The sequence below is a fragment of the Lycorma delicatula genome, chromosome 10 (genome assembly GCF_047948215.1).
Source record: "Lycorma delicatula isolate Av1 chromosome 10, ASM4794821v1, whole genome shotgun sequence".
Classification (NCBI taxonomy): Eukaryota; Metazoa; Arthropoda; class Insecta; order Hemiptera; family Fulgoridae; genus Lycorma; species Lycorma delicatula.
Genome location: NC_134464.1, coordinates 31491540 through 31507782, shown reverse-complemented (window position 1 = coordinate 31507782; position 16243 = coordinate 31491540). Strand labels below are relative to the sequence as shown.

General features: G+C 33.2%; 1 protein-coding gene across 2 annotated transcripts in view; it reads left to right on the top strand.

Annotated features, from left to right (window-relative positions):
• Positions 1–3208: 3208 nt before the first annotated feature.
• LOC142331205 (interference hedgehog-like) overlaps positions 3209–16243 on the top strand; it is a 354772-nt gene continuing 341737 nt past the window's right edge. Inside the window, exon 1 of one of the 2 annotated variants that reach the window (XM_075376940.1) lies at positions 3209–3353. The gene's annotated coding sequence lies outside the window, so the exon portion shown is untranslated. The remainder of the gene's footprint in view (positions 3354–16243) is intronic. The other variant, XM_075376941.1, reaches the window with a different exon arrangement.

Below are 16243 nucleotides of genomic sequence, written 5' to 3'. Positions count from 1 at the left end.
CTACTATCATTACTCACCAAACACTCACTTTTTGTCCGTGTAGATGAGACTAGTGCAGCTGATGTGGATTTTTCGTACACTAAATGCGTAAAGTCTGTACATTCTCGTATCCATTAAGGTGGAACCGTGCCTTGTCAGACTGAAACCAATCATAGAGTTCTTCTCCATTTGGCGTTACAGATGACATGAACCGCTGACAGTAAGCTACACATTTTCCATTGTCTGCAGGTAATAAATAAATCGTGAACAACGTGAATTCCGTACGGATGCGTCTTTAAACACTTGCGCAATACCGTATGGGCACTACCAATGGAGAGATCAGACTGGCTAGACAGACATCTCATACATTTATTTAACTAACAGAATATGCGGCTTGCACGTCGACCAATTTTTCTGGTGTTAGCACTTTTAGTTGCCACTTTTGACTCTATCTGCCACATTCCCTGTCTCTTGGAACTTGTCGTATAGCCGCTTGATGGAGGACTTGTTTGGTGCATCAACACCACACTTTTCTTTGAATGCATTCTGGGTCTGGGCATAACTGGCACGTCTAATGTATTTGGAGACATTGAATATTCTCTGCTGCATTGTGTAACCCACTTTTTCTCAATTAAACCGGCAACAAAAGAAGGAAACATTTTTTCATAAGGTTGCATCACTTTTTCAACAAGGAACAGTGAGTGTTTCAGTTCATTAATCTAACACCAAAGCTGGTAAATAGGAACTTCCTATTTATTGAAATTTGACTTCGGTAAATCAAATCTAAAATGGGGAATTATTCAAAGGTTATTATGAAATGTCTGAATTGACCCCCCTCTTAAATAGAAATTTCAGCATTATTTTATTCCTTATAGTCCACCTTTCTATCCAGTTTCATTATCGTTCTCCAAATTTACTTTTTGAAATGAATTTATCTTTTAACAATGAGTGCACCTGTTTACAGTGACTTCTGATTTATTTTTAAATTTTTATTGAAAGGTCGCTATAAAATCGATATATTTCGTCCCCATAGTCTGATTCGAACCGATGTGCCTTCCTCTAAGATCCAAACATTTCATTAATTAAAATCTTATTTGGCTAAAACTCAGGAACCAATGAAAATAAGTACCACTTATGACATCATTGAATAGCTCTCAATGAGGGCTTATTACTACCGTTAAGAAAAAATCCAAATTTTTTTGGGATTTTGGGCTTTTTTTGAACACTTTTGGTTCAGTCGATTACAATCAAAAGGTGAGCTGCACAACTAGATGTTACAACAGTTCTTAATCCAAAATTATATCATCTTACGTGTAATCGTTTTTGAGTTATGTGAGACACATACATATTTACTATTATGTTTCAGCGTATATACTATATATTTCAGTGTATATACTATATATTTCAGCGTGACGTACGTCAAGTGGATTCTAGTCGAAGTGGATTCAGGGATTATCCGTTGAAATCTGGAAAACGAAATTTTTCGCGATCACTATACTTCCTTTACTTCGTACAAGGAAGTAAAAAGTAACGGGGATAGGGATCATCCTTGTCGGACTCCCTTTTTACTTCCTTATACGAAGTGAAGGAAATATTGTGATCGCGAAATATTTCGGTTTTCATATACGAAAATATCCATTTTGATCATCTCTCAATCCATTTTGACTAGTTTCGGCGTGAGGTCTGTACGTATGTATCTCGCAGAACTCAAAAACGATTAGCCGTAGGATGTTGAAGTTTTGAATTTAGGACTGTTGTAACATCTAGTTGTGCACCTCCCTTTTTTATTGCAATCGACTGCACCAAACGTTTCCAGAAAAGCCCAAACTTGAACTTTTTCTTAACTGGAGTAATAAGGCCTCATTGAGAGCTTTTCAACGATATATCATAAGTGGTATTTATTTTCATTGGTTCCAGAGTTATAGCCAAATAAAATTCTAGTTAATGAAATATTTGGTTGGTGCGAATCAGACTTCATCTCCCTTTTTTTTTTTTTATTAACGTTTATTTTATTTGAATATATTGATTTATTAATGATTATTAACTGCTGATTATAAAAAGAAATTACAATAAATAATTCATTCAATAATAACTGTAAAAAAATAATATGAAAAAATTTCAGAAGTTCCTAATGAAATCAAATATTATGTACTTTCATTTTTAAAAAATTGTGTTTATGTAATTTAATAGGCGTACAAGAAGTCATATTTTGTCCACATCGGATTTTTTAAATTAACAGTTTTTCTTAAAGACGATTGGAGCATAACTGGGGACAAAATTAATTTATATTAATTTTATTACGAGTTACTTTATGATTGATTTTTTATTTTTTTTTTCCAAAAATAAAAAGGAAATACGTGTATGAATAATAACAATTATTTTAACTTTGACTCCTTTAACTTCCTTTGGGGACAGTTAATCTTTCTGAACTAATATAGTATAGTATTTCGAAATGCCACCGAGAAAGTAACTCTATCTATTCACATATTTTAATATATTTATACTGCGTCTTGTCAGATTTTTGTTTGATAAGAGTTGATGAGTGATGACAAAGTGAACGAACAAAATAAAGATGAGAAGAGACTGTTGTAAAATAGATGGTAAGGAAATAAGAGGCTTTATACAAAACAGTAGGGTGCCGTTTAGTTTGCACCTAAACTGCTTGTTGCTTTCTTGTGTGACTTGAAAATTTTTGTGTTGTGTATATATATATATATATATATATATATATATATGTATGTACCGGTAGCACGCAGCCGGCTGTACCACTAGAAGACGGACTAACAGCAACCTAGCTCGGCTGACCAAACCGCTCGCATGCCATAGCTTAGTTAGAAAGAGAACGAACGTTCTCTAAATCTTTTCTCTCTTTTTATCTACCGTACTATAAACTATTCTTCCATCTCACCGATAGTCGACCGGCAATGGCTTACCGCAGCACTGGCGCTGTTGTTCACTTGCCAGCTACCTGTTCGTTCGTTTTTTCGTTACTCGTATAGTTGTAACCATCGTCCTTTTCAGCTTCAGTTCGGTACAAACCGTCAAACGAGTAACGTGTGGTGTTCGTTGTTACATATTGTTGTCTGTTACCAGCCGGCGAATTCGTTATTTTATTTATACAATTTTTTCTGATGTTTATATTTATAAACGAAGTAACTTATTTTTTAATTCATAATATTTTTTAACATTAATTTTTTTTACATTTAATAACATTTTTAAACTATAATTGGTGTTCGTTTGTTTTTTGTTTTTATTATTTTACTTTGACGTTAGTTATCATATATATGTATAAAGATTTTGTGATCTGTTAAGTGAATTTAATTTTATTTTATAAACGATTTTCATTTTCATTACTGTGGATTCATACAGTTTTGGTAAGTTTGTGTGGAATATTTTATTTTCATTATAACAGTTATTTCTGTGGTTTGATGAAATATTTTTAATCATTAATTTTTGTTTTAATTTATTTATTTATTTACTGGTAAAAAATATAACTGTAATACATAACATTATTTTATATATTATGAAATATTTCATAATCTTTTAACATTTTCATGTTATATTTTGGCAAACATCACCTTAAAATAATTTATATACTTGCCTGATGTTGGCAATAGAGAAGAAAGGACGGTTTAAATTCAAAATATAAAACAAAAATCTTCTAGTACTATGTTAAAATGAAAATTTTTTTTTAATTTACAAATTTTTTTATTTTATATTATACTTGATTTTATAATTGATTTATATATTATTGTATTTATGCAAAATTATTTATTTTTATTCAAAAAAAAATATATTTTACTTTCCTAAACGAAAGTTTTTTTCTGATATGACAGATTATCGATCACTTTTGCGATTTTTCCGAATTAACAGACGATTTATTAATGCTTTAAATAATAATATTTTCGCTTAGTTTTCTTATTATCAATAAAGATCATTTATTAAACAAAATTAATGAGTTAATGTGCTATGTCATTGAAAAAATTATCTAATTTTTATAATCGTTATCAATCATCTTTTTATACATTATAATTAATATTAATACAATTAATTCATCATCACATGGTTATCTAAGTTATGCCATTTTACACCTTATCCATCTCTATTACAAGCTAATCTATTAAGTTCCTGGTAACTATGTTTCCTTTTAGACAGGCTTTTCCTTTCTTTACCCTGTTTAGCCTCCGGGAATTACCGTTGAGAGGATGAATGAGAATGATATGTATGTGTGTAAATGAACTCATACTCATATGTATATGCTCATACTCGGAACTCATACTCATATGTACGAGTGTACTCTTGTACAGTCTCAGTTTGACCATTCCTTTGATGTGCGGTTAATTGAAACCCAACCACCAAAGAACACCGATATCCACGATCTACTATTCAAATCCGTATAAAATAACTGTCTTTAGTAGGAAAACGCTGGAACTTTCGACTTCCAAATCAGCTGATTTGCGTTCACCACTAGACCAACCCGGTGGGTTCCTTCTAGACAGGCTACAATTTTTTTTTTTCGTGGATTTTCTAATACTGTTCTTCTCCTTGTACAATAAGAATCAGCCAGTTGTCTTTCATATTTTGAATTGTTCTAATTAACCTTTTATTCTCATATGCGCTTCTCATTATTTCTCCATTTTTCACTTTATTCATCTAATCTATTGTCTTCACCAGTACATTCATCTTCTCCAGTCTCATCCAATGAGTACATTTCAAGTTTTTCCAGCCTTTTTTTTTTAACCTTTTTTCTAGATAATATATAAAAATACACTCGGAATGTAACATTGTTTTTGTTTTTATTATTTTTTTATCCCCGTGGAATCATATTTTTATATAATATTAATCTCTATTTTTATTACTTATTCGATTCTTCCTTCTTTTGTACTGCTTCTCATTCCCCTCGCATATCTATTAAAATTATTACTTGTGTTTTCTTGCAAATATTAGTTAACTCGAAATTAAATCCAACTTGATGTAAATATTACTTTCCCGTCTAGTTAGCGCTCTAGAAGATAAAGTATTGTAATCGGTCCAATTTGGGCATATGCGCTTTTCACTGGATTTTGACACCTAACGAACCCAAAAAAAACCGGATGGAAATTTTCCGGATGTTAATATTCGTATGTTCGTTTTCAGTTTTGGTGTCCAAATCACCTTATATCTCCAGAACTATTGGACCGATTTTGAACAAACTTGGTCTAATTTCTTCGATATATGGAGCATTGATACCATTAAATTTTCAACTTAAAAGCTCAACTAGGTGAGGCTGTAAAGTAACATCATCTTCAGTATTACAAAATTTCGCATAGTTAAGGTCATATTTTTGTTAGACACATTTGTTAACAGTTAAAAATTACAATATTTGGAAATTTCTTTTTTTTTATAAAATCGTAGCCTCACCCCAAAAAATGCTGTTGTAGTCGTCTGTTATGTTTTTACGTCATTGTTGAGCGGTAGAATTAAATAGATTAATAATAAATATTTAACGTGCAAAAAAGGCATCCTGGAATAGTCGCTTTAATATTGGAAGGACAGGTAGAAGGGAAAAATTGTGTAGGCAGGCCACGTTTGGAATATGCAAAACAAATTGTTAGGGATGTAGGATGTAGAGGGTATACTGAAATGAAACGACTAGCACTAGATAGGGAATCTTGGAGAGCTGCATCAAACCAGTCAAATGAATGAAGACAACAAAAAAAAAACGTGCAAAAGAGTAACACGGTCTGGTTGGGTCTCGAACTCGATCGCCCGGTCGACTCGGTACCTGGTGTGTTAAGCCTCGCGGTTACACCACTCTGCCGACTGTACAAACGAAATTTATTCTATCTATGTTGTGAAATTTTAGTTTATTTAGTGTCGATATAAGATATGTGCGCGCGCTTTATTTAGAATCAGTGAATTAAATAAACGAAAAAATATTATACTTAAATAAAATGATAAATATTTTTAATTAAGTTGTTTGTGTAAGCCGTGCATCAGAAACAACCCACAGTTGTCAGCTTTTTCTTTAATACAGACTTTAGTTTCTTTAATATTTTTTTTATTTGCTTCGTATGTATTGCAGTATTTTATTATTGTTATTTAATTCATTAAGTTGCTTTTCGGAAAACGTGAACGTTAATCGAACTAGTAGTATACAATGAAAATATGTTTACTTAGCTTCTTATATAATCTCACTTCAGTACAAACTGCCGTATGAACTGTAAAGAGCCTAGTGAATTCGACCAAAGCCGAAGATCTTTAAATTTTAACGTCCAAATTTAAATCTAAATAACATAAAGATTTAAAAATAGTTAAATAATAAAAATTCTTTTGTTTAATATCGCATCAATTTTATTGGTGATAGCGACACCTAATGGGTGACATGTATACAATATTAAATTACAGAATTCTGCTTGTAGCAGTAATTACAATTCTGGGATTTAACACAGATTTAGAAGACACATTTCAGTTAGAATTTGTTTTTTTTTTTTACGATTTATACTCATATATAATGCTGAAAATTGAAGTCTTTCAGATAATTAAGTTTTCTCATAATTTATCACATTATTTTACACTTTTTTAGATCTTGAAGTATCTTGTGTTTCATTCTTCCCGTTTGGTAGTGTGAACATTCTATAACAATGTGTTTTACTGATAGATAATTATGGAAATATTCACATATATTTCGTTCCTTTTTCAATATCAGATATACGTGGCTCAAGTTTGCGTGTCCTATTCTCAATCCAGTTATGATGACATACCCGGAGCTATGTGATGCTTTAATGCGTATCCAGCTCCGGGAGGCAGGGGAAAAAACAAAAACAAAAAGTTATGATGACATAACCCACCGGGGATGGTCTAGTGGTGAAGGCGTCTTCACAAATTAGCTGATTTGGATGTTGAGAATTCCAGCGTTCAAGTCATAGTAAAGTCAGTTATTTTTACACGGATTTGAATACTAGATCGTGGATACCGGTGTTCTTTGGTGGTTGGGTTTTTCAATTAACCACACATCTCAGGAGTGGTCGAACTGAGAATGTACAAGACTACACTTCATTTACACTCACACATATCATCCTCTGAAATATTATCTGAACGGTAATTACCGGAGGCTAAACAGGAAAAAGATCGAAGTTATGATGACATGGTGGAGGCCATTGTTCGGTGGTAGGGAGGCGGACGAAGGTGAGTGGAGATTCTCTGATCCCTGTTCGTCCCCCTGCATGTTTGCTTGTGGACCTTAGAGGTTCCTCTATATAAACTGATGGAATCGGCTTAAGTGTATTGTTTAAGTGTATAAAATTTTCTGCTTCTCGTTCTTTATTGTTCAACGAAAGGGGGAAATAGGTGTGAAGCACCTTTTCAGTATATGATAATTTTACTGAACAACTATTTGCCATTTTGTGGCCGAAAATTATTGGGGCTGGCTGTTTGTTGCAAAGGTGATCTCTTGCAGGGTGGGGACTGAGTTAAATTTAAAAAGCGGGTCCGGTCTCCACTTGGTGCAATTGCAAAAAAAAAAAATGTTATGATGACTTGTTTCCTGGGAAATGAGCATGCCGGATTTTCTTTATAAGTACTTTTTCGTATTTGATGGAATTTCTGAGGTTTTATCTGTTGCCATTTTTCGTTCCAAGTATCGATTACTTTCTTTCTGGATAGCTACTTTAAGCGTCGGCAAAATGTTCAATGCACTAAGTGTTCGTCAGTTCTGCAGCTTGTTTAGCCAACTTGTCTGCCAAATTAATAATAACAATAAAGTTATATTGTTATTACAATTTTTATATTTTTAAATTTAAATATTATTAGTTACTAGCAGACCCGGCAATGCTTCGCTATTACTATATTTGAGTATATACACAATTTGTGTATTACATCATAGTATTTGAGTCTTACACAACTTCACAAAATCTAACCTTTCACTTTTATCCTCTTCCATTTTTGTTTTTTCCCTTTTCCCATTTTCCCTTTATTCCGCACGTAGATCGGTCCAGTAGTTTTTTAATATATAGCGAACACACATACGAATATTGCCTTTTACATATATAGAAGAAGAAAGTCTGTTGTATATTTGTTTGTTTGTATCGTAAATATCTCGACACTGGCGCCATCTAGCGGGTAAATTTTTCGCAAATTTTTTTTTTTTCACTTAACTAATACATATTCTGAATGTGAACCAAATCGGTTTATAAATACAACTTTTTTTAACCCAAGCACCACCTAGCGGATCCATTTTTCGCAAAAATATATCTTTTCACGTAATTAATATATATTCTGAATATGAGCCAAATCGGACCATAAATACAATTTTTCAAAATATCTCAACCCCAGCGCCACCTAGCGGGTCCAAACTAATTCAGAAACCTTCGCGTGCGTGCGCACAACAATTCAACAAAGTTTCATCGCAATCGGATGAACGGTTTAGGAAGGCATAAGAGACATACAGACAGACAAAGATTCATTTTTATATATATTCGTGTTTATATATATACGTAGAAAAGGAATTGTATTTTCGGAAAGCGTCTTTTGTTTAGAACAAACGATAATATAATAAAACACCAGATGTACCAGTAATTATTGTGTACAGTGTGCAATTCTTAAAAAAATATAATGCATTGCATTTACGAAATATGACAGCTGCGGTGTCAGGGTATGACGGTGCATGTATGCTGGCTAGAAGATCCACTAATATACGCAATTAACAAAATATTCGTGTCCTTCACGTAAGCGTAAGTGAACATTACGACAATATATCTGGCAATATTATTTTCCGTAAGCGCAGTGCCTATTTATAATATTTATAAACGCTATAGTGATCAACTATTTACAATGATAGAATTAAACGACGTTAAATAGGTATTTTATATGCTTAATTTGTCTTCTAAACAAAGAAGTCGGAATACAGTAAACCTAATTATTTTTATACAAATTATTTTCGGAAGCTAATTAAACTGTTGATTTTGTTACTAATTTTAGTTGGTTTTTTTTTTTTTTAAGTAATTTGTGGAAATTTAATATTATCTTGAAATTAAATAAATTCTACCATTATGGATGATATCTCTTTAAAAATTATTATGATAAAATATACATAAGATATCATTCGTATCGTATATATATTACTGGGAACGTTTTAGATGAATTTAATTATTTTGGTGTAAAATTCTCCTAAGCACCCAGTTCTTTTTTTCTAAAAGTCAATTTGTAATATGATTGTCGTAGGTTAATTTTTTAGGTAGATTTCATAACAAAGCTACCTATTGTAATGGGTACCATGATTCGACTTCCGGAATACTTCGATATATCTTCGCGTTTCACATCTCCCACATCCCAAATCCACCGTCAGTTCAAAAGTTTATATATATATATTTCACTTTCTTATGGACACGATAACTACAATAATTTTTCGCCAATCACTTTCAAATTGATACATAAAATATAACGACCCAAAATCTCGGTCGAGTTCGTCAATGGGAAAAATCGGATAACGGGTTGGAAATAGGACGGCTTTTTCGGAAAAAAACAAAATATCGCTCTAAATTTTTTAATAAGTACAATAACAAATTTGTTTAAAGTTCCTACTATTGTTTGGACAAGGGTCTAAAACTTATATAAGTAAAATTTTTTAATATCACCAACCATTGGCCCAGGGATGGAAAGAATTGGGTTTAGAAGACAAAAAAAATCATACCTCCCTTAATAGGCACAGTATCGAATCGATTTAAAGTGGTCGTTAGTCATCTAAACATAACCTAAAACTTTTATTTGAAACAATTTTTGATGTGACCAGCCCTTACGGCAAAGGATGATCAAATTTGCTGGAATTGTAAGATGGGGCTTGTATGCTAAACACGTGAAACTCTTTTTCACATGCAACCGTTGTCGTATTGAGTAAAGTTTTTCTTAACTTAAGGTGGAAATCGTTTTATCCCCTTCTTAGCATCGGTGAAATCTACCTCCGCCTTCCGGCTTGCCGAAAGGGATTTTTTTTTATTGTAATAAAATGAGAGATGGATTTTTAAAAATGTAAAAATATTTATATTTTGTAAGATTTAAATCGAAAATCTTTGGACGATATTTATTCGAATTCTTATCGCGAAAAAAGGGTAAACGGATGATGACAATGTGTTTCAATCAATTTTGGAAGATATTATCGCTTTTAGGCTAGGTATTAAGTATTTGTATTTATATTAAAGTATTTAATATTTTAGTTTTCAATAATTTGTATTTAATCATTTACTTTTCGATTTTTTTAATATTAAAAAAAACATTTTTTTGCATATTTTTTAAATGTAAAATTTAAAATATTTTTTCCGAATGCTAGTGGAATTTTCTGCGAAAAATACGCGCAAAATATATTGGGGTAGGGTAACTGAGGATAACCATACCATTAATCCATAAACCGTTAAATTTTCCGAGGATAATAAGAGAATTAACTAACTATTATGTAATTAGGCTACATTTTTAGAAATTTTTTAACGTTTCATGCGGGCGTAAAGTTGAGTTAGGTGGGAATGTAATAGTTATGTCAACAAGTAGTTAAATCAAATAGTTTTTTAATCTTTCCTTTTTGTAAGAAAAATTTCAGCAATGATATATCATAGATGAACAGAAAAGTTATTAGGGAATGAGGTAGGGCAACCCCAGATGTTTTGCCATTATTATGAAGCAAATAATAGGTTGTCCGGGCTAAAGATATTCAAAATAATGGCCTATATTTAGAAAACTAGTTGTCGTAATCTCTTAAACTAGGCTCAATCGACAGGAAATATCTCTAAGATTTGTACTGTTTACTCTTATGATCAGCGGAGTACGATTGCGCAGGCAAGCAGATTCACAATGTAGTTGTAGTCAGTCGAGTTGTGGACTCACAACAAATTCAATGCTTTGGTTAGCTGAGTTTCAATCAGTTACGAGTGTTCAGCGACGAATTGAATGGAATATCGACCGTTCTACATCCAAATCTATTCGTTAGTGGGATACGATTTTTAGAGAGATGGGGAACTTGGTTTCACAAACTGGAAATCATCTAAAAGTTTCAGTTAGTGACGAGACTGTGTATCGTTTACGTGATACATTCACTCCCTGTCCTGGAAAGTTAATGAGGCGGGCTAGTTAAGAACTGCAAATTCCTCTTTCCACTGTTCACATTACTCATAAGTGGCTCCGTTTGCGAGCGTGAGGAGTTACAACTCCTTCATCTCATTAAACCAAATGATCGTCGCCTACGGTATCAGTTTACTGCAGAGATAATGCACCCTGTCGAAAACAATCCTAATTAGAATCTGTCTATCTTGATTCGTTGTTATTCACTAATGAGCCAAACTTACGTACGTGTGGAAAAGTTATAAGACACAACTGTTAAATTCGGGTTGCTGAAAACCCGCATACAGTAATCAAAAACAAAAAAAAAAACATGGAAGGTCAAGTGTGGTTAGAACTGTACAAAAATGGCGTCATCGGTCCGTTTTTTTTTCATGGAGCATACTGTGACAGGACACACATACTACGACATGCTCGAGAATTTTAGTGTTCCTTAGAATCCTGCAGGCTTCAGTTTCCAACAAGATAGTGCTCCACCATACTTTCATCCAGATGTTACCATGTTCCCGAACAACACTTTACCCGAATGTTGTATCGGATGATGAGGTCAACTGCATGGCCACCTAGATCTCCAGATAGCACTCCTTTGGACTTTTACTTGAGGATTTATTAAAGGTTGTGTGTACCAAAGAAATGTTTGAGATTTGGACGATTTAAAACTGAGGATTGTTGAAGCTATTGGTCTAATAACGCCGCAGACACTCCTAAACACCTGGAAGGAGTTAGATTATCGTCTAGACGTCTGCCGAGCTATAAAAGGTGCACGTATTGAACTTAACTGTATTCAGATAGCTTGTAATGTGAAGAATAAACAAGCGTTGCGTTTGTGTTTGTGATTTCGTCATGTTTCTGCCGAGTCACGTCCCTTGTGTCAGTGGCGATTCACAACGCCCCCGTATTTACGAGGGATACCTCTAAAGTAAAAAGCGCTGGGAAATTTCTTTCCTTAAGGTTGGCGAACCTGTATCGTTCATGGTCACGCTAGTAATGTGCACACTGCACTGTTGTCTGTAAGTTGTCGCGTTGTAGTATCTTTGATTAAGTGTGAGTTATTACCTTATAAAATTAATAGGAAAATCGATGTTGCCACCGACTCTGAAATACGAGGAGTCTACGTTTTCTAAACCATCAAAATGTTAAGCCGGCTGAAATTCATAGGCGGTTGATTACTGTGTATGGTGATAACGTAATGAATGAAAGAAACGCCCGGAAACGGTGTGAAAAGTTTTCAAATAACAGAATTAATGTGCATCATGAAGAACGTTCGGGTAGGCCCTCGATATTCACCGAAGACTTGTTGAAACGCGTCGATGATGAAATAAGAAAAGATCGTCGGTCAACGATTTCCGACCTGGTCCTTCTATTTCCTGATGTTTCAAGAGCTGTTATCGATCGCATTGTTCATGACCCTTTATGCTTCAGAATGGTTTGTACACGTCGGGTGCCGCACATCTTAATGGAACGTCACAAAAAAAATCTGAATGGGATCCGCTATGGAAATTTTGATGCGCTACACAGAAAAAGGTGATGAGTTCCTTAATTCAATCGTTACCGGCGATGAAATATGGATTTCGTATTACACGCCAGAGAGAAAACAGCAGTCAAGTGAATGGCGTCATCCTCAATCACCAACCAGACCGACAAAGGTCAAGTCACAGCCATTCAAAATCGGCGACGTGGGCGGCTGACCGACGGCGTCGTTCTGCTACACGATAATGCACGTCCACACGTTGCGGGTCCTACACGTGATTTACTGAGAACATTTCGATAGGAAATTTTCGATCATCACCATGTAGTCCGGACTTAGCTCCTTCCTTTTACCATTTTTTGGGGGAAATTGAAGGAATTTTTGAGCGGTAAGCAATTCGCCGGTGACGATGAACTTAAAAATGCCCTTAATCAGTGGCTAAATGGACTGGTGGTAAAAGAGTACGACCAGGTTATATTGAAGCTGTATCGCTGGGAGAAATTTCTTAATTCATGTGGCGATTATATAGAGAAATAATGTAAGGTATGTAGTTTAAGAAAAATAAAAATATTTATAAAATTTTCGGAATAATCTTTTTACAATGAAACTATCTTTACTTTAGAGATAACCTCTCGTATATACAACACAATAATCATTACTCATATTAGTCACCGTATAATTAATTTGTCGTATAGTAGTCAACGTAATCAAAAGTTTATATGACTTGTCTTCTTAGTTCTATTAAAACCTTTGATCATTTCATATGATCACTCTTTTGTTCTCGTGTTCAATTTTGCAATGCTTGTAAATCGGTCGTCTGAACAATTCGTACGCGCAATTTGTTTATATCAACTCTAGCTAACTGAACTTGGTATAAACTACATTAAAATTTGGTAAGTTGCTGTGTTTATTAAAAATAAAATTATTAAATTATATTAACTGATTCTCTTAATATAACCTGTTACTTTTGGATACCTTTAGCCCGGATTCCGTATTAAACATCATATCTACCGGCAAAATTATAACGTTCCAAATATATTCATATGTATTTTTTTTTTTTTTTTAAATTTCGCTTGGATAAAAACAATTTTTTTTCTTTGTTGGAGGTATAGCTTAGTATGGATAAAGATTTCATAAGCCAAGGTTTAAGGAACTTAAAGTAATTCAGCTAGCATCTATTTTACTCATGGTTCGTTAGAAATAATTACACTAAAAATTCATGCATTGTTTTATTTAAATAATAATTATTATGGTTTGTTTTTTTTACCAGTAAAAATAATACTAGCCAAAATGTTGTTATTATTAGAGATGTATTAATTTTTTTGTTCAGCTTGTTTATTTAAACGAAAAACCTTGGCAGTAGTTTAGAAAATACATTTTTAAAGTATGAGTGTGGTTTTGTATAATTAATTGTGTAATTTTTAATTTATTGTCATTATTTGTCATTAATTATATCTGTTTGTTTTTATTCTATTACAAATTATTTGTTTAATGAAAATAATTTTTATTTAGACTGATATTTATCATGTTAAGTGTATTTATTATATTTTAAATCGTGTTAGATGAATTTATGAGTCTTTTTTATTTAATTTATAGAAGTTAAAGTTAGAGGATGTTTGGTGACGTCATTTTATAAACTTGTTAACGGTATCTTGCATTCGCGTTTTCTCTGAACGGCTGACTTCGTATTAGATTTATTACAAAAAAAAGTGGGGGAAAAAGGAATATCAGAATGACATTTAGGATATATTGTTACGCTTTAGAAATCTTAATATTAATCAGTAATTACCATTATATTAAATAAATTTATTTATAACATTTAAATAGGAGAAAAAACATGCCATTTATAAATATGTACGTACACCGAATTTATTTTTTTTTTAAAGATTATGTTTTTCATGTGAGCTCAGTCTGCGCAGACACTCCTGCAGTCTCGTAGTGAAATTTTGCATGGTTTGACGAAACATTTCAACAGGAGTAACAGCAATTGCTGTTCGAATCGTGGCTTTTAGTTATCCTATGGTATCGGAGGTCCGACTATTTTATACTTGGCTTTTAGGATGTTTTTACAAAAAGAAATCGCACACGGAAAAATCAGCAGACCATAGAATGTCACCATTTCTGAAAATTATACAATTGCCAAACGATTGGCGCATAGCAGACATCGATATTCATGCTGTGGTGAATGTTGATCCAACATCTTGAAACTAAGCGTTGTCAATAATTTGTGAAAATATCTGTCACAGCATATCAGATGAAAACCTAGTTGTTGTGTAGTTTAGGATTCTCTTGTACCAAAAAAAGAAAAATTTTGTTTATTAACAAAACCGTTAAGATGGAAACTGTCTTCATGCGATATCCACAGTTTTTTTTAACAGTCATTGTCCTTGTTTATCTTTGTGACCATTCGTTCACAGAACTGATGGCGCATTATTCGATCGTTTGGTTGCAGTTCCTGGATGATTTGCAACTTGTACGCAGGATGATCTGGAACTTATACGGATGGTGAAATCCTAAAATAATATTCTTCGAACAGTTGAACTATACGAATGTAAAGACACTGCTTGTCGACGAATTGAACGGTGTGGGCTTCTTACAACAGCAGCTCGAATAGTCACGATATTGTGTGGCGTACGAACGGTCTGCATACCGCCTGGAAGTTTCTTTTTCATTGTTGAACCTGTTTCCTCAAAATTTCGATCCCTGTGTTAATTGAATGTGCTGACGGTACACGATCGTGGGGTCTTAAATTAAACTGGTGGCAAAAGTTTCTATGCACACTATCATTGTTTTTATAAAAAGCTTTGATGGAAAAAGCACGTTCCTCATCAATAGAAGTACCCATGATAACTAAACTGCAAGATGGCGTGAACTGGCTTCTGTAAGTTATTCAGTTCTGACATTTGGCTAGGGGTACCGGCATAAATTTCAAAATCTCCCGTTTCTTCGAATCACTCTGTATACAGTTAATAAAGAATTAAAATAAATCAATTTACGTGGATGAAACTGAAGGTGTTATCCGTTTTTAAAGTCACCAAAAACAGAGAGTAATGTACAGGGTGATTTATTTACCCAAACTGCGGTTCTAGCTGGATATGGACTTTTCTTAAAAAAACCCTAATCTGAGGTGGCAGTTTGTTGATATTCTGAAAGAATTCAGAGTTTTTCAGTGTTAAATCATTGATCAAATACTATTCCCATTCTTGGTAAAAGATATCTTTTTCCGTAAGAATGGTTGGCTGCTTGAATGGTTAGAATACTTGCTTTGGGTACACGTGTTAGCTTCCTTCACGGTCCTTAATACATTTTTACTTTGAATTTTCTTTGGGTTTTGGGTTTCTTTAGTTTGTGGAGAGAGTTCGGCTGTAATAATAGAGCTATCTAATAGCCCCATGGCTTGAAGAAACTCAACTTGTTGAGTTTTAAAGAAAAATTGAAGTGCTTAGTAGATAATGTTGGGTCTCCTAATGCTTCCTCTACCCAAGGAATACTTTTAACGTACAACAGATGTAAACGTTTGAGATAATCAAAAATAGTTTTTAATTCTCATAATTTATTGAGTTTTACATAAAATACAATTCATAAAATTAAATCATGAAATTATCGACCAACTTGAAAGTTCTCATTGGGAACTCATTTGGGTAGTTTTCTAAAACAAAACAGTTGTAATGAGAACTAGATCCGGTTAAAATCTAAAATTTAACTCCTTGGTTT